The sequence below is a fragment of the Lingula anatina genome, chromosome 1, assembly GCF_051362555.1.
Source record: "Lingula anatina isolate TDL-2025a chromosome 1, LinAna3.0, whole genome shotgun sequence".
Lineage (NCBI taxonomy): Eukaryota > Metazoa > Brachiopoda > Lingulata > Lingulida > Lingulidae > Lingula > Lingula anatina.
The window spans coordinates 60,683,987-60,704,101 of NC_141767.1; the positions used below are offsets into that span (position 1 = coordinate 60,683,987).

At 35.8% G+C, this 20,115-nt stretch overlaps 1 protein-coding gene across 8 annotated transcripts in view; it reads left to right on the forward strand.

The window, feature by feature from the left end:
- Positions 1-20,115, forward strand: part of LOC106171662 (uncharacterized) — a 29,360-nt gene that overhangs the window by 798 nt on the left and 8,447 nt on the right. Inside the window, exon 1 of one of the 8 annotated variants that reach the window (XM_013552129.2) lies at positions 8,169-8,345. The exons of 1 other annotated variant lie outside the window; for it this stretch is intronic. The gene's annotated coding sequence lies outside the window, so the exon portion shown is untranslated. Of the gene's footprint in view, positions 1-8,168; positions 8,362-19,158; positions 19,268-19,328; positions 19,663-19,723; positions 19,993-20,115 lie in introns of those variants that run through there. 6 more of the 8 variants (XM_013552119.2, XM_013552150.2, XM_013552123.2 and 3 more) reach the window with 6 other exon arrangements.

Here is a 20,115-nt window from a genome sequence, read left to right on the forward strand (position 1 = left end):
TTCGAGCTAACTCCGCGGGGACTCTCAGTGAACAAAAACATAACCCCCTTGTCGGGGGAGGAAGGAAATAATTAATAATAATAATAATAGTAAAAATAATGATAAAAAAGGTACTAGTCCATTTACAATATTCAATTTTGTATCACAGCTCCAGAAAAAGATATCATGACGGGGTTTTGTGGTCGGCAACGGCGCGTTACGATACGGTCAATATTAACGCTATTCTCTCTGCTCCTTGGAAGTTTTATTGCTCATATACGAAGTGCATGGAATAAGAGATGTGAGCACCGTGTCCCCTTTGCTTTGACATGTTAAAGTTTTACCAAGGTGCCGGGTTGCGTTCTCTCTGACGTCGCTGGCATGTCTTTCCCGTCTGTTCCACTTCTGCATTTCAATGCCCGACTGATTTCCGCTGATTTTGCAACCCTTTTTATAAAAATTATTAGGGTGACAGGTGGCTCACATCTCATGTCAGAAGGGCTTTTCTCACGGTTACTTAACTATTAGAAATACTAAGTTCCGATCTGTGACCTTTACATTACGGTTTCACTCGTTCTTCGATAATCGGTATTTAATTTTGACTCAACTAGAACTGGTCATTTCCTGAACTCACTACAATGGTGTCTATACACCAGCACATGGTCTGACACAAAAATTATTACATCTTGCTTGCTTAATGAGATAAGATTGAGATATTCCAAAATGTTGTTATTATCACTTAGTAAGTGATTCTGAAAATGAATTATTATTATTTTTATTTGTCTTAAACTTATAACACTGCCGTGTTATGATATAATAACGAATAAACCAACACCATTTAATATTTGCAATCCTGACGTAAGATGCAAATCACCTGCCACCTAAAATTGAGGGGGGCTTAACGAGATTTTCACTGAAACAAACAAAGAAACAAACAAACAAATAATAATAATAATAATAATAATAATAATAATAATAATAATAATAAGCGTCACGTGACTCGGAGAGAGCTAGGGAGAGACCGGCAGCTATTACATATGCAGGTAAATGGCATTTGAACATTTTTAGCTATTTCAAAACAGCTGTGCTTTTTAAAAGATGGGAGGCACTCAGGTAGAAAAAGGTAAAAGTTAAAACATTATTTAAAACCTTAGGATCTACTGTAAATACTGGGACCCGAAACCTGGGTACATTTTTTAATCGGCATTCAAAAAAGATGCCTTGGGAGTAGGTCCAGGCCTACCCAACTACCAGACTCGGCACCTACGGATCCAGAATAAACCGGTATATCAGACCACACTACCCGTTTTCAAGGTGTGTGTCAGATCGCATTACAGTGTATCATACCCCATCACAAATTTTGTAAGCCTACCTGTCATCCGGGTATCGCGCCTCGTTTTCGTCAAGTAGGAGTCGTATGAATACAACAACATGGAAATCGGCAATCCTCGGCTCATTCCGCAAGCTACATACTATTGTCGAGTGCGGAGACATCGGAGTAGTTCCGAGTGACAACATGGCGACAGACGACTCACTGAATCTCGTCCAGAAAATATTTAACCCCCGACAGAATATGCTTCCGCTATCAAAATTAGGTCTACTTTTCTAAATGAATATATAAGTTTGCAAGTTCTTATTTACAAAACATCATTGGCTATGTTCGAACCTAAATTTTATGTTAAAAATTGCGGTATTGTCAGATTTTTAGCATAAACAGGGAAAATTGCAGCAGCGCATGAATCTAGATGAGATGCACTACTTTCCAACCCCGCTTTAGACCACGGTGGAAGTGAAAAACAAAAGATTCAGACGTGGTGTAACTCGCATAACCGCATGTCTTGCAAGAATGCGTTATAACCCGCTAATGGACCCGTGGTCTAAATAAGATAGATCCCTCGTCAGCGAGGGTTATGTGACATCCACTCGTGCTTCGCACTCGTGAATGCCGTGTACTATCACATCGCGCACCAGCCAAAATCGGTGTGGTGGCTGATACTCTGTAATGCGATCTGACACACACCTTGAAAACGGGTAGTGTGGTCTGATATACCGGTTTATTCTGGATCCGTAGGTGTCGAGTCTGGTAGTTGGTTAGGCCTGAGGTCTAACGATGTGGAGACGTATTGATGCGTGTAATAGGCCTATATCATGCTTTTGCGTGTAGAGTAATATCTCGCGATGCGGGGTTGTAACAATACGGGAATTACCCCGGAATAATTCTTATTGGATGATTAGTTTCAAGAGACACCGTAGACTCGTCTCTAGTTGGTTCTACGTATACTGGAAATTGCAGAGGCATGTTGATGATTGTGGTGGGTTTCCAGTGCCAATTCCAGTTTCCGGATAATCTGATAACCTTATGTTAAATTATACTGGTATTGGGGGAGATTGATTTGTGGTTCATTCCCAATGAAACTATCGGTCTACTTAGATCGATCTAACTCCACGGGGACTCTCATTGAATGCAATCAGATATTTGCAGATTAACAATCCTCCTCCTGGCATTGAGAAGAATGCAGAAAAGCTGGTGATCATACGAGTAGGTTAGAAACAAGAGGAGGGATGTTGATCTGCTAATCTGATTGCATTCAGTGAGAGTCTCAATAGAGCTTGGTCCATAGATATAGAACTCTATAAATTTTCATTGTGAATGAGCCCCTAGATCTTTTGTAGTCTCTAGAAGTGTCCTATTTCAGGGATGTTTTCTTATCATTTTCTTTTACAGGGTAAGGTACCAGTAGAAGTAGTAATAGGGTTGGATCTTGATTACTACTTACCAGAAGATACTGTGTGAGTATGTTGTGGGGACTTATGCAGGACAAGTACATTCAAAGCTGCCAAACTTTAGGGGAAATGACAGTTAGGTTTACACAATATTGGTATTTTCTGAGTTTTAAGATTTTAGCCAAGAAACAAATTATGTTCAAGAACTGAAATCAATCCTGGAGCCTAGCTGGATACAATGGCACAAAAGACTACATATAATGCAGTATACTAGAAGGAAAGGTTTGCAGGATATATTCCTTTGAAGAGATGGGGGTTTCAGTTCAGTAAGTTAAACAGTTCCTATGTCTAGATTTAGCTGTTTCAGTAGCATTGCTCAATTGCAATCAAGGTTGTAGATTGCATATCTATAAGAGTACAATGAAATTTTTCCACTCTGAAGGGGGTGCTTCCATAAACCTATAGGGCATATATATATATATATATATATATATATATATATATATATATATATATATATATATATTGCACTAGCTGGATCGATCTTACTCTGTGGGGATTCAGTGAAAGCGGCTTAAATGTCTGGCAAGGCTACTCAAGCTGCTAGGGGGTAATTAATATAGTCAATTACCCACTAGTTACTCAAGGAGGCGTGCCAGACAGTTAAGCTGATTACCCTGATTGCTCTTTGGAGCAAAACCCCGGAGAGTTAGATTGATCCAGCTTGTACGATGGGTTTAAGTCAACGTGAGAGTTTGTGAATTAAAATATTCTTTCACATTATATTTTTATTTTATTTTTTGATACAGTAAAATGTTTTGGTGGCTTTACTTTCTTGCTGTAGCATGAACTTTATGTTGTAGGTCTACTTGCTTGTTTAAAACTTTTGCCATTTAATTTTCGTATTTGAACTTTACTGGCCTAATGGATATGCCCTATCAACAATCATTCATCCAAGCATCCAAGGTCATCCAGAGCAACCCTTTGTCCGATTGCAATTGGGTACTGCCATTATACAGTAGTCATGAAATGTAGGCTCCCATTGGTTGACGTCTGAAGGAAGGTATTGTCTGTTGATATACAGACTTGACATTTAATATGGTATATTTCAGTTTTAAAGGTATACCTAGGTAAAAATGCGTTCTTTTTCAGAAAAAAAAAACTCATGTAAGATATCACAACCAATTAACTGACTACCAGGTCTGTTGCACTGCTGCATTGTGTAATATGCAGTGATTTAATTGGCTGGTGCTCCTTTGGTCTGGTCAAAGCTTGGCTTTGGGGAAGCATGGTTCTGTCAAAAAAGTATCCATATGTCGGCAACTACTGCATCGAAGAAATTGAAAGTTTGCATGAAAGAAGTCAGTTTTGCAGTGCGTAAAATGAGTTTAGCAGCGTTTTACAATATTGTTTATCTGTGCCAGAATGGCGCGAAAAAGAGAGACATTGAAAGACAGATTATTGTGTCAAACGGAATGGTCTACACAGTTTTATAGAGTTATGCCCAGACTGATGCACTACACAGAGACCTTGTCCAATGTATCGCCATCTTACCACCAGGGTACAGGACTCATTGTCTGTCTGGATTTGATGCTGCAATGAAACAAAATCCACCCAGTCCTTTTTTGAATGAGGGGCAAATTGTCACCAAAACGCGTTTTTCAAGGCTCTTAGCGAACACCAAACTGGTTTAAGAAGGTTAGGATACCAGGCGACCTCTGAGGAAGCCACTGTTAACAGCAAAACAGCGTTGTCTGTTTCTCTAATGAAATGGGGACCATGACCGTTTCTGGGTAGAACACTGAAACCGCGTGGCTTTTTTTATTGAGGTCAGATTTCACCTGTACTGCTAAACTGGTCAAAACAGAGTTTACAAACATACTGAGAGGCCTACCACAAGGCGTGTGCTACTTCCTAAGTGACTAGGGTCATTGACAGCGTCAGTATTTGGAGTGGATACCGCATTGGTGCCAAAACACCAATGGATGTCATTGATGAAAACCTGAAACAGATCAAATAAAGTAATAAACTGGGAACCACTTGACTGTAGGGGGCACCTTAGGAACGATTTTAGGTTGCACGATGAGATTGCAGGTTCACACAGAGCACTTTTAATAGCAGATAAATTACAGAACCAAAGGAATGTGCAGCTACCTTGGTAATCAAAATCGCCATATTTGAACCACATAGCCAATATTTAGGGAGGACATTACTCGCCGAATCAATGGTCTGCATGTCTTACAACAAAACTGAACCAAATTGGACAGGTTTTAACCGTTGTTTGGGATTTTATTCCAGATTAAACTCTAAAAACCTATCCCAAGGAATCCCTTGCCGCTTGAAGGCTCTGGTAGCAGCAAGATGAGGTCAGGCGGGACAGCGACTGTTGCTATGACTAGACACTGACAGGAGGGGCCTTTGTGGGCCGTGTAACTCTTTTAAAGACGATAATTTGGAAAATATGGAGATCCAAAATATCGCTTTCAATGGTTGTCATATGACTTAAAATAGGCAATGTATTTTTGTCTGCTTTACTGGCGAATTCAATTAACGAACTGATGTCACAATGACATCAAAGAGATAATTAAAAGTTATAAAAACACGATTTTAATCCTTATTTTCATTTATCAGTCAGCAAAATAGGAAAAAAAACGATGATTTGGAAAAAAATATTCCATATTAAAAGTCAAGTCTATATATATATATGCACGTCCACAACATTACATTGGGACATGGGCAACATGACGCCGATCTTTTGAGCACGCTTTTCGCTTAGAATATGCATCGTATTATGCTTTGTATTCATAAATTTTGGAAAATGTAACATTTAACACATACAAAAATTATTAGGAAAGAGTACACTTAATTTCACAGAGTTGCGAAAGCACGCTGCGATTCTGAATCGGCGGTTTAACAGCAACTGCATAATCCCCACATAAAATCGTCTCTTGTGCGCACGCATTCCGTTTATAATATACGTCGTATTTTGCTTCATATTCATCAAGTTTGGAAAATGTAACACATATGGAAATTATCAGGGAAGAGTACACTTAACTTCAGAGAGAATAGGACGTTAAACAGTAATGACGTGAAGTTGATTTTCGGGAGTACGTTACACGCCAAAAAGCGGGGACCGGATATAGCAAATTTAATTAGTCTCATTTTATAATTGTGTGACTAGGTCATGTTTTTTTTTTTTTGGCTTTTGGCATGCACACACTACAGAAAGACAAAAATTGTTCTTCATTTTGATGGGAGAAGCCATATACTGGCAGTCTAACTGTGACCTTGAAATTGACCTTTGACCTACTTTTCACCGTGAACTGAACTTTGCACTTTTCCATCCCTTAAATATGTCTACAAAACTGACAGAGATATGCCCATAGTAACTATTAAACTGGAATAGGAAGTCATATACTGTTAATCTAACTGTGACTTTGACATTGCCCTTTGATCTGTTTTTCACCATGAACTGAACTTTGGAACTTTATATCTCCAAAACTGGCTGAGATATGCCCATAGTTACTATTTACTTGAGTAGGATGCCATATACTGGCAATCTAACTGTGACCTTGAATTTGACCTTACTACTTTTCACCATGAACCACACGTACTTCACATATTTGGATTTCACCTTTTACTTTTCCCCATGATTTTGTTATAAATTGTAATTTTCAACATAAAATTGTGAACTATTGTTTACTGCATTTTGAAGAGCTTATCAAACACAAGACTGGAGGTGATGTCTTTTTTTTTTTTTTTTTGTCCTTACCAATGCGCTTACTCCAGCTGGTGGTACAATACCTGGAGACGTTATCGCCTCTCTGATCCTCTATTTAAGGTGTGTAATTGGTATGGTAAACCTACATGAAACAATGGTGAAGGTAGGATGATCTTGCAGAATTAGAATCTCAGATAAGTTTGCTCAGTGTGAGAGGAGTATTCTTATGTTTGAGAGTATCTCCCTATACGATTAAAGTATTTGTTTGACCTTTTTGGTGTGAAGTCACTTGCTCTATTGGCAGGCAATGATATATTAGCATCCAGATTTTATTATTTTAAAATTTTAACCTGAAATAAAGTTTTTTCTTGGCAGTTTGAGGCCTTTAAGCAGCACCCAATGGTGGTGTCTCGATAGTCCAAAGGTTCATTGGTTCGAAAAACATTTTCATCAGTTTTTTTAATCAAGGATTCATTGAATGTTTTTCCTCAAATATTTTCTTTGTAAAATCTGATGAAAATATAAGCTGGAAAAAACTAATAATTTCTAGCTTCTTTATTTATTGCTTGGACAACAGTATGGTATCGGAGTATGAGCATACATCAAGAGTTATGCATCCTGCATGGTGCCTACTTCCGTGTAATGAGGATAAGACTGGGTTCCCATACCTAGATAGATCTAACAGAATCGAACCAACTTTTAGGGGTTTCTCGCTAAATTGCTTTCAGCTAAAGCGGCTTAGATGTCTAGCACGCCTACTGAAGCTGCTAAACGATAATTAATTAATTACCCCCTAGCAGCTCCCGTAGGCATGCAGACACCTAAGTTGATTTAGTGAGAATCCCCTCCCCTCAGAGATAAATCAGTACAGTACGTAGGGTCTGGGAATGTTCCCTTAAAGTGCCAGTGGTCACAGTAGGTGTAAAGAAATAATGGGATAACCTTTGGGTGATAAAAACAGGCCAAGCATGAAGCAGTATATATCCTATTTACCTAGTAAGTACTGTACAAGTCTAATTCAGCAAGAGACACTTGTGTGGGTGGCAGTATTCAGTAGTATCTCTAGACAAATGGTGAGTTTGATGCTCATGCACAATATGATGTTTACCCTAGCATAAATTTTCACAGCAAAATGCAAAAATTAAAAAGTGGGAAAGAAACATATGTTTCCTGTTAGAGCTTTTGAGATATTTTTGTTTTTCTGTACTGTGGACCCTCATGTTGAATAATAAGTCGCAGCATTGAAAGATCTGAAAGAATATGACATTTGAATTCTATCAGTTTTCAGATAAAAAACAACTTAGGTTAAATTAATCAAAAACCTCCAAATCTTTTCAGACCTCCCCTTATATTTTTCTTGTAAATTTGATAAATTAGCATGAGATACATATTACATCACTCTGAGGCCATTGCTGATCAAAACCAGTGCATATGGTATGAACTTAAGCCAGCTTACCGTGTAAGAGAGGATTTCCTTTGGTGTTATTAAAGGATTTACAGTATGTGTAATTGTAATTTGAGCGCTGACATGACTTAACCCTTGTACGCCATGTCACAAATATCCACAAAAAATGCAACTTAATCAGTTTTAAATGATGGTTTAAAAGTTATTGTATGAACTCCACATCTTGGAAGTGCATTTGATTTTCCTTTCAGTCAATATTTGTTGAAAAATTATTTCTTTTGAAACTGTGTATGGCATGAAAGGGTTAACTTGGATGTATAACTTGGCATGCGGCCATCACAAAGAGGGTTGTTAAAGGTTACCATTAATCATTGTGGTGTGCAGACGGTTGGGGCCGTGTGCAAAAGTATTGATTTTTTTTTCTGTGTAATAAATTGAAGGAGTGTCTAAATCCATCACATTAATAGTAACAAGAAGCCAAGGTTGACTGAAGATAAAGAAGCTTTGTAAGCTTGTGTGAGTATAAAATAAGGTGTGTATGCATGGAAGTGAACTATTCACTCTTCTCCAGCATTTATTTAATACAGTGTGGATGAAGCTGGCATATAAATTTTTCTAAGCACATTATAGCACATATAGCACTTCATTTATAATTATGAAGGTGAAACATGAATATGCTAATATTAATTTATGAAATGGTGAAACTATGAAAATTTATGGCTAGAAGATCTTTATACTTAATGAAATAACATCTGTGAATGTTCTCATGCAAGCAGAATAGCTTGTGCTTAGTGGGATTCATATGACCTACATTGAAAGTTAAAGGTAATAACCATTGGATTTATTGTCTTATATCCTGGATAAAAAGACATAACAATGTTCCAGGGGTTTGTTTAAAAAAATAAATGAAATTTGTCTGAACAAAGACTGTTAAAAATTTTGTAGACAAAGTTGTTCTTCACAAAGACGCTTCAAGACAATATGTTCTCTTTGAACAAATTGTAAATGGATTGACTATGATTTTTACTCTGAATGGTGGCAATGGTCCAATTTGGTGTGTCAACTACATTGTGAATCATTTGTAGGGATAACCATCATAAACCCATTTCACATCTTTAATTGTTACACTTTTTTTTTTCAACAAAACATTTAGACTCGTCCTAACATGTAGTTATATGCCACAGGTGGTTTTGCTCCCAGTCTGCCTCTAACTGTTTGGACCAATCAGAACGAATCTGGTTAACCAGTGGTGTCAAGCCCAAGGTGGTTCATTTATAGGTGACTTTTGTGTAATAGCTAGACCATAAGTTGTCAATCTCTCAAAGCATTTGGTACAGATATAGGCTACACATGTACATTTAGATAAGTATATATAATGCATGAGGTGGAAAGGGCTTTGGACCAATATCTTGAATTATTCCCAATTGAACTGTCATTCTACATAGATCGATCCAACTCCTCAAGGACTCTTGCTGAATGCAATCAGAGTAACAGATTAACATGCCTCCTCTTGATGGATGGATGGATGGATGGATGTTGAGTTGAATACAGAAAATCAGGTGATTATACAAGTATGTTGGAAACAAGAGGAAGTATGTCAATCAGTTGATCTGATTGCATTTAGTGAGAGTCAGCGTGGCGTTGGAATGATCTACATGGAACGACAGTTCATAGTCCACTTTCTTATTTCAAGAGTCTAAGTTAGGACAAAAAACTAGGTATCTTTTTTGATACAGGCCCCTGGTCATTATGGATCTGTTCCAACTGAACTGATCTTGCTTCCGTACTTACAATTTACCATCACTGCCATAATTTGTTTGAATAATTATAGCCTGTAGCACTCCAGCTCGTGCACTTTCTCTTATCTGTTTTATATCGATTATTGTGCTATTAAGACCTTATTCCCATACTTAGATCGTTCTATCAGGGGTTGACCCATCTTTGAGGGGTTTCTCGCTAAATTGCTTTCAGCTTAAGTGGCTAAGATGTCTGGCATGCCTATTGGAGCTGCTAAACAATACCCAATTACCCTCTCCCCAAAAAAGCTTTAGTAGGCATGCCAGGCATCAGAGCTTTTTACACTGAATGTAATTTAGCGAAAAACCTCTCAGAGGTGGGTCGATCCTGCTAGATCGATCTAGCTATAGGAATGGGGTGTAAATGTAAGTAAAGTACAGATGGCAATGATGTCATTAGCCAAAACAGCTCTGTTTTGAAAATATATCATTTCTTCTCATTCCTTTAGTAAAACTTTGAGAAAATCTTGATTCATCATCACTATACTGGCTGATCACTGGACCTCCCAAATCCTGGTACCCATAAATCCACATTTGATTAGTGTTGCAAGCCTTCTCAGTTTCCATACAGCACATTCAGTAAATAACAAAAAAAAAAAAAAAAAAAAAAAAAAAAGGAAAACCAGTGTCCCATCGCTCAGATATTATATGTACCCTGACCAGGTGTCAGCTGACATCTTTTATAAGCTTATTACTTGTTAAAGCCCCCTCTAAATCATACTGGACAGCATCTTCTCCATCCTCGTAGTACAGCCCCGTTTGAGAGTAAAAATAAAAAATAGTTCATGTGCTGACAACTGGCCGATCATTGAGCATTCACTCTGCAACCAAAGCAATGCTTGTGCCTCTTTTTTATGACCACAGCAATACCAGTTTCATGGTCACACAAAGGACGCAAAAAGGACGCCGCCCAGTGTAAAGGGAGTTTAAGTAGTTTGTTCCTTTTGATAACATTAAATTGTGAGTTGTGGTGGTCAACTTCAAATGTCATGTAAAATTACTTAACATTCGGCGGATATTTTTAAAGAGTATACCATTGCATTACCAGTTCAAAACAGTGCATCAGCTAATAACAATTTAATATATTCAGACTTGCATACCTAAAATCTCAAAGCCTTGTTACAGAAGTTTAGTCAAACAGTAAGCATTAGACCATTACAAAGCAAAATTATTTCCTGGAAATTTCATCAATTACTCTTTCTAACCAAGGTATACAATATCCACAATTACCATCTACTAGTATAGCCTAATTTATGAGTTATAAGTTTCACATGTCTAACATGCACTGTTTTCCTTTCATTTTGATCTGCTAATTAGAAAGCCTGGCAGTCTTTCAGTTAAAATTTTCATTGACAGGAAAAAAAAACTAGTGATTTGGGGGTCATTAATTCATAGCTCCATTGATGATCTAAATAGTAATTAGATAATATTCAGTTTGACCAACAAATACACTGTAAATTTCTCTTTTCTATTTTTGTTCTGATATCAATTTCTATTGAGCCTTAATGTACAGTTTTATAGAGCCTTAACACCATTGCCCCCTGCACAAATTTTAAGACTTGCAGTTTCAGATTTAGGGCCCTTGGGGTCAAGATGCCTTCAAACCATGAAATGAGAACATTCAAGATGCACTCTATAAGTAATAAGCAAAGGTCTATTATAAATATATATTAATACAAAACTAGCTGATACCCGTTACATTAATCATTGAACTGTGATAAGAGATTAGTTGAGATCGACTCACACAGAATATATATAGTATATGAAGAGATTCTGTAAATGATTCTGTATATAAATAGCATATATATTAACCTCTTATCATGGTTCAGTGATTGATGTGATGTGTGTGTGTGTGTGCGCGCGCGCGCGTATGCTCTTGTGCACGCATTCTAACCGAGGACACACACCCGCCCGAAACCCACTAACCGAGGACACACCTCCAACCGAGGACGTCCTCGGTTGACATAAGCAGTGGAATGCATAAAGGGGCCCATTTCAAGTTAGGTGGTGAAATTTGACGCTATTCTGAGCCAGTCCTCGGTTATGCTGTATAGCGCGGGCCAAATTCCCGCCACGAGTGTATCAGAAATACTGTCCAACTTTTTGTCTGAAATCGGGCTATACACACGCGTCCTCGGTTGTGCTGTAAAGGGCGGACCAAATTCCGCGTCCTCGGTTGTGCTGTAAAGGGCAGACTGAACTGAAACTAATGTTATATCTCAGATGTCTATATATTCAGTAAGTTCATATTTTTAAACTAAAGGTCTTTTTTTATCAAATTAAGCTCTCCTACTCTGAAGTATCAAATAAACGTACCGGTACGTTAATTAATTTTCCAAATTTCTTCCCGCCGGTACGCTCCATTTTCACCCAGTACGCTTATTAATTTTTCAAAAATCTTCCACCCGGTATGTTTATTAAATACCTATTGTACCGGTGGGAAATTACACAAGTACAAGTCACGCTTTTTATTTTCTTAAATTGAAGTATAATGAGAAGAAAATCGAGATCTCAACTCATTACCTACTGTTCCACAAACAGCACTGGAAAGTAGGTCAAGCGGAAGTCGCTCTCTGAACACAACAGTACATGCGTCACCTGATTTCAGTTTCTATAAATAGACGTGCTTTCCCTTCAGCAGTGACAACTACTCATGTATATCGATCGAATGATGCAATGTCGCAAGGTGATAGGATCATATTTATAGCTAAGGAGGTCATTTCAAGTGCAGCAAAGAAGTTGTGTCTGTTTTCAAACGTCAATTATTTCATGCCGATTTATGATTTAAACGATGTTAAATCACATTTCTATGTAAGATAAACCCTTAGGAGTTTACAGGTATGCAAAACGAACCTATTATATCTGAGAATAAATTTACTAGTATGAACCGTATGGCTCTCGGAGGCGGCTTAGGTGCGATATATCTGGGTCTTCGGCCCCTGACAATTATGAAATTTAACTCATCCCGTTTTAAGATAAATTTTAATACTGAGTGAATTTTACCTGGTGAATTTTTTTTTTTTTTTTTTTTTTACAATGATCAATAGCTAGCTTTTTATGTACAGACACAGATGTGTCTGTACATATAGCCGTCATCTGCGTCTGTCGTCGCCGTCGCTGTCGCCGTGCACTTTTACCGATAACACGATAAGTGGAAAACTGTTTTTTCTTTTGGCTTGAAACTTACAGAACTGATGAATATTCGTAATACGCAGGTCAAGTTCGAAAATCAGCATGATCGGGTCACTTATAGGGAATTTATGCTGTTTTTTCACTTTTTTCAGCATATATGCAGCACCGATAACACGATAAGTGGAAAACCATTTTACCTTTTGGTTTTAAACTTACAGAACTGATGAATATTCATAATACGCAGGTCAAGTTTGAAAATCAGCGTGATTGGGTCATTTTTAGGGAAGTAATGCTGTTTTTCACTTTTTCCAGCATGTATGCAACACCTTTGTGCTATATGATGGTACTGTATGGATTGCAGTCTATAAAATTGTCCCTTGGGTGATCACTAATTAAATTAAGGTCTATAAAGTCACTTGCCTACTCATTAATTTTCAATTGGCCGTTAAATGAGATTACATAAAACACTCCTTGAGATTTCCCTGTAAAGTCCCATAGGTTTAGCTCTCTTAACTGTGTCACAAAATTAGGATTTGGTGATAATTGTGCAGATAAATGGTGTTAAACATTGCAAATAAATTTACAACAAAAAGAATGTGTTATGCCAACATGCTATAGATGAATAACAGTGCTTTATTTTTCTCAAACTTGGTGGGGTTATTAATATCAAGTTAATACAGCTAGATTAAAAGTTTGAATAGCAGCTTTATTGGAATTTTTTACGTTTTTTTTTTTTTAATTTTTTTTTAAATTATTTTTCAAACACTAGCATCTTCAAGATGTGATTTTTTACTCCCATCCACCAGAAGTGCTGTGCATTTTCTGTATTTTTGTATATAATTGTTATTTCTTCAGATTTAATTCTTAGGCATGTTAACAGTCTCATTATGGAACTAATAAGATATGTAAAAGTGTTGTTTTGACATTTTCTGCTTCTTAACAATATTGTTGATTATATAAAAATGACGGTAAACCTGTTATAATATTGTGCATTGTGTAATAAAGTATCATAAATGGAAAGGAACTCATCATTGCAGTTTGTCAGATTTAATCATTCACTATGTTCAGCATCTGCAAATGGAGAAAATTGGACATTGAAAATTGTTCTATTGATAGTTTTCCTATGTCAACAATTTTCCTAGTTGAACATTTAAAAATGACAGTTTATTGATCATTTTGTTTTAAAAAAGGTGTTGAAAATGGAAAGAAAATCATTTCAGTACAGTTATCTCTTGTTTACATTTTGGCATTTTGAAAGTGTGACTCTGAACTTCCATGGCCTTGAAGACCTTCCCAAATCACATTTTCTGAATATTCATGATACTTTTATTTTTTTATAAAAAATTTGATGGTCATTATGCTGTTAAGTATTATGGTTTATTGCATGAAAGTTGAAGAAAACCCTATTTTGGACACTGCTGCCAGGATAGCGGTTAAGGGAAAACCATGTTACTTACGATACTGAAACTTACTGAAAAGTTTCATAAGACAGAAGTGCAGCTTGTGTTTGAAAACCAGTGTGATTGTTTTCTGTTTTGGAGGCAATGCAGGTTTATAGAGTGCTATACTGGCATTTTCAAGTCGTGACTTATCACTCCCATCTGCCAGGAGCCCTGTACTCTTACTTTGTAACATTTTCTGTATTTTGTTAAGTTACAAGAATGATTCTTAGGATTGACATACAGCAAAAAAAAAAAAAAAAAAAAATTAATAATATATATATATATATATATATATATATATATATATATATATATATATATATATTTTTTTTTTTTTTTTTTTAATGAGTTTAAGCAATTTTTTTTTTGTGTATAATTTTCACTGTACCTCATTCTGGCATTTCCAAAGTTTAACTCTTATCAGCCTGACACCTTATGGACTATTTCCAGACCCTATCACGCTAACTGTGGATCGATCTATCTCCATGGGAATTCTCGCTAAATTGCAATCAATGTAAGTGGCTTAGTTGTCTGTCACGCCTACTGAAACTGGCATGCCAGAATCCTAAGACTCTCAAACTGAAAGCAATTTAGTGAGAAACCCCTTGGAGTTGGATTGATCCTGTTAGATTGATCTAGGTATGGGAACTTAGTCTAATGCTTGATACACATTTTACTTTCATCCTAATCCAATGTTATGCAGAATAAGAATTTGATTTTGGCTATGCATTTACAGTTAGCATAATACATTAGTTCATCAGAATTGACAGTATCCTATTTCCTGCGTTTTTATTTTCTGGTTTTTGTCTGTACATTTGACAGCTTTGCTGCCTTGTTTCTTTCTCTTCTTCTTCTTTACTTTTATTTATTTATTTCATTTTTTTTGGGGGGGGGGGGAGCGGTGTAAAGGTTTTTTCCACCCAGTACTTTTATTCCATCCAGTACTTATATTCGATACTTCAGAGTAGGCTTTTCATAAAACTCACAGAACTGATGATTATAAGTAAAAGAATGGTCAAGATTGAAAATCAGCATGACCAGGCCCTTTTCTTTCAAATGTTATGCTGTTTTTTTTTTTTTTTTTTTTTTCAGCATATAAGTAACACTGTAAGCACATTTCAGGGAGAACCAATAAGCCTGTTTTCATGAAACTCACAGGAGTAATCAATGTTATCTATATACAAATCAAGTTTAAAAATAAGATTGATTGGTTGAGTTTTGAGGGACTTCAGCTTTTATTTGTATATAAGTGGTTTTCCTCAGATTTGATTGTTAGGCATGTTGACAGTTTCGTTATTGAACTAACTAGATATGTAAATATGTTAGTGTTTCTCTGAAATTTTCTGCATCTTTACAACATTGCTAGTTGATTATATAAATATGACGGTAAACATGTTATCATGTACTGTGTAATACAGTGTCTCAAAATGGAGGAAATGGGGTGATTATTTTCAAAAGTTTTGCATTTTTTTCTCCTTTTTTCAGTGTACATGCAACACTGTAAACACACTTCAAGGAGAACCAATAGGCCTGTTTTCATGAAACTCAGAGAACTGATGATTATTAGTAAATTAAAAAGAATGATCAAGATTGAAAATCAGCATGACCAGGCCCTTTTCTTTCAAATGTTATGCTGGTTTTTTTTCAGCATATATGTAACACTGTAAGCACATTTCAAGGAGAACCAATAAGCCTGTTTTTATGAAACTCACAGAACTGATGATTATTAGTAAAAGAATGGTCAACATTGAAAATCAGCATGACCAGGCCCTTTTCTTTCAAATGTTATGCTGTTTTTTTTAAGCATATAAGTAACACTGTAAGCACATTTCAGGAAGAACCAATAACTTAAAGCCTGTTTTCATGAAACTCACAGAACTGATTATTATGAGTAAAAGAATGGTCAAGATTGAAAATCAGCATGACCAGGCCCTTTTCTTTCAAATGTTATGCTGTTTTTTTTCAGCATATAAGTAACACTGTAAGCACATTTCTGGGAGAACCGATAGGCCTGTTGTCATTAAACTCACAAGAGTGATCAATGTTATCTATATACAAATTAAATTTAAAAATAAGATAGATTGGTTGAGTTCTGAGGGACTTCAGCTTTTATTTGTATATAAGTGGTTTTCCTCAGATTTGATTGTCAGGCATGTTGACAGTTTCGTTATTGAATTAACTAGATATGTAAATATGTTAGTGTTTCTCTGAAATTGTCTGCATCTTTACAACATTGCTAGTTGATTATATAAATATGACGGTAAACATGTTATCATGTACTGTGTAATACAGTGTCTCAAAATGGAGGAAATGGGGTGATTATTTTCAAAAGTTTTGCATTTTTTCTCCTTTTTTCAGTGTACATGCAACACTGTTAACATATTTCAAGGAGAACCAATAAGCCTGTTTTCATGAAACTCAGAGAACTGATGATTATTAGTAAATTAAAAAGAATGATCAAGATTGAAAATCAGCATGACCAGGCCCTTTTCTTTCAAATGTTATGCTGGTTTTTTTTCAGCATATATGTAACACTGTAAGCACATTTCAAGGAGAACCAATAAGCCTGTTTTTATGAAACTCACAGAACTGATGATTATTAGTAAAAGAATGGTCAACATTGAAAATCAGCATGACCAGGCCCTTTTCTTTCAAATGTTATGCTGTTTTTTTTAAGCATATAAGTAACACTGTAAGCACATTTCAGGAAGAACCAATAACTTAAAGCCTGTTTTCATGAAACTCACAGAACTGATTATTATGAGTAAAAGAATGGTCAAGATTGAAAATCAGCATGACCAGGCCCTTTTCTTTCAAATGTTATGCTGTTTTTTTTCAGCATATAAGTAACACTGTAAGCACATTTCTGGGAGAACCGATAGGCCTGTTGTCATTAAACTCACAAGAGTGATCAATGTTATCTATATACAAATTAAATTTAAAAATAAGATAGATTGGTTGAGTTCTGAGGGACTTCAGCTTTTATTTGTATATAAGTGGTTTTCCTCAGATTTGATTGTCAGGCATGTTGACAGTTTCGTTATTGAATTAACTAGATATGTAAATATGTTAGTGTTTCTCTGAAATTGTCTGCATCTTTACAACATTGCTAGTTGATTATATAAATATGACGGTAAACATGTTATCATGTACTGTGTAATACAGTGTCTCAAAATGGAGGAAATGGGGTGATTATTTTCAAAAGTTTTGCATTTTTTCTCCTTTTTTCAGTGTACATGCAACACTGTTAACATATTTCAAGGAGAACCAATAAGCCTGTTTTCATGAAACTCACAGAACTGATGATTATTAGTAAATTAAAAAGAATGATCAAGATTGAAAATCAGCATGACCAGGCCCTTTTCTTTCAAATGTTATGCTGTTTTTTTTCAGCATATAAGTAACACTGTAAGCACATTTCTGGGAGAACCGATAGGCCTGTTGTCATTAAACTCACAAGAGTGATCAATGTTATCTATATACAAATCAAATTTAAAAATAAGATAGATTGGTTGAGTTCTGAGGGACTTCAGCTTTTATTTGTATATAAGTGGTTTTCCTCAGATTTGATTGTCAGGCATGTAAACAGTCTCATTATTGAATTTACTAGATATGTAAAATGGGTTGTTTGACAATTTCTGCGTCTTGACAATATTGCTAGTTGATTATATAAAAATGGTGGTAAACCTGTTATCTTGTATTGTGTAAAAAAAGTGCCAAAATGGAAATGAACTCATATCATTGTAGTTTGTCAGATTCAATCATTCACAATGTTCGGAATGGAGGAAATTGGACATTTAAACTTGTTATATTGATATTTTTGCCATCTCAACAATTTTCTTAGTTGATCATGTGAAATGGCAGTAAACTGTATTATTTTATGTAAAAAAGTTAAAAATGGAAAGAAACCCATTTCAGTACAGTGCTCTCTTGTATACATTTAGCATTTTCAAAGTATGACTTTGGAGTTCCATGAACCTGAAAACCTTTGCTAGTCACATTTTCTGAATATTCATGATACTAATATTTTATTATAAAAAATTGATGATCATTATGCTGTTAAGCATTATATAATATTGCATCAAATTGGAAGAAAGCACAATTTTGGGTGCTGCTGGCATGATGTCCTCAATTGTAAAATTGTGTACTGTTCAAGTCTGTATCCAATGGACGACACTTTGTGTTATCAAAATACAAAATTCATGATAATAAAAGAGTGCTAAATAGAAAATAAGCATTATGAAAATAAAATGTTTGAAAACGAATTTCTTTGGTCTTTTATTTTATTTCATCAGTATCCTTTCTTTTCCTAAATTAATTGATGTTTTATCTCATAATCTTCAATTCTAAAAAAGTGGCAAAGCCCAGCATTAAATATTGTATAACTGTTCATTTAATCATCACCTCTGGTGTTATTTTGGAATTTACCTTAAACATGAAAGAATTTCATAAAAATGTGAATTGCTGCAAAGTAACGCTATATAAAATTTGCTTTGCATTAAAAGTACAATCATTATTACATGTAGATGCATGCATGTCCTCGGTTGTAATGTGTATTGTCTGTCCGTGTGTGTGTCCGTGTGTGTCCTCGGTTAGAATGTAAAATTCTTGTCAGCAAAAAATTAGTTTTTATAAAAAATTAATTTATAACATTCATACTCGAATAGATTTTACCCTAAATTGAATGTTTTTATTTTGATTTAACCAAGGAATAAGATGTCCTCGGTTGTATGGTGTTGTGCTGATGTCCTCGGTTGGTACACATAGACAAGTATGTGTGTGTGTGTGTGTGTGTGTGTGTGTGTGTATTTTTTTTAAATTCAATTATCTTTCTATGCTGTAAGTCTTGGCAGTAGTTATGGTACAGTTATGGTAATGGTGCTTTCAATTACTGGAAAAGGTGAAGGGGTTATTCACCAGATGCCATCAATATTCACCTGCTCATGTAGATTGTAATCATCAACATGGTTTGGTGTGCAAAATGTAGAGGGTCGTGTGCAAAGGTAATTGTATAGCTGGTAGTGATTCATATGTCCCTTGGCATATTGATTGTATGCTGGTGTGCTAGGTAAGTTACGTAAGCTTTTAATGGGAGTAGTTCTCATAAATAGTTAACAGCATTATCTGGGTTTTCTGAAATATTGCTGTTCATTGTTGAAAGGGCCTGTTTGGCATAAGCAATTCTTATCAGCATACATCACATAATTAGTTATTGGTCCCCTGTAGTTATATGGAGAGGATCTTTTGTTTAGCAAGGTTTATAGCCTAAGGGGCTGTTGGAATTTGACACCATATGAATACTTGTGAGGGGTAGTTGCTTGCACAAACTAAGCTCTGCACATGTGGTATTGATCATTCTAGAAGAGTGGCTCCATATAAATCACAGGCAGTGTAGGTAGTGACCAAGAGGACTATTTACAGAGAAAGCAGTCCTTTGTGTGGATATATTGACTCAGTACAAAGGTAAATTATGAATTTGCTTATCAATGCACAAGATTTATTTGATAGGCAGAATGCCAAAATTTTCTGTAAACCTTAACTGCATTATCACATGCCCTTTATCAGTAGTTTGCCAGACTGATAAGTTGCAGCTGGGTTAAGACAGGGTCAAATTATTATCACTGTTAAATATAGCATTAGAGGCAGTGCCTTCTTTGTATAGGCTAGGATATGTATGCTTACTGTAAATCTGGATATAATGGTGCAATAAAATGACAGCTTTGAAAATCAGCTTTCTGGATTGGGGGAGGGGAGGAGGAGACAAGTAAAGACAAGGAAAATTGATTAGTGCTTGTAAGTTGTACATTAATTCCTTATGTAAATGGAATTTACTAAAAGTGAATTTTGTTTCAATCTCACTGAGTTATTTAATTGTTTCAAGTAAATGTAGTCAGGGATTGGCACATTTTTTTTAGT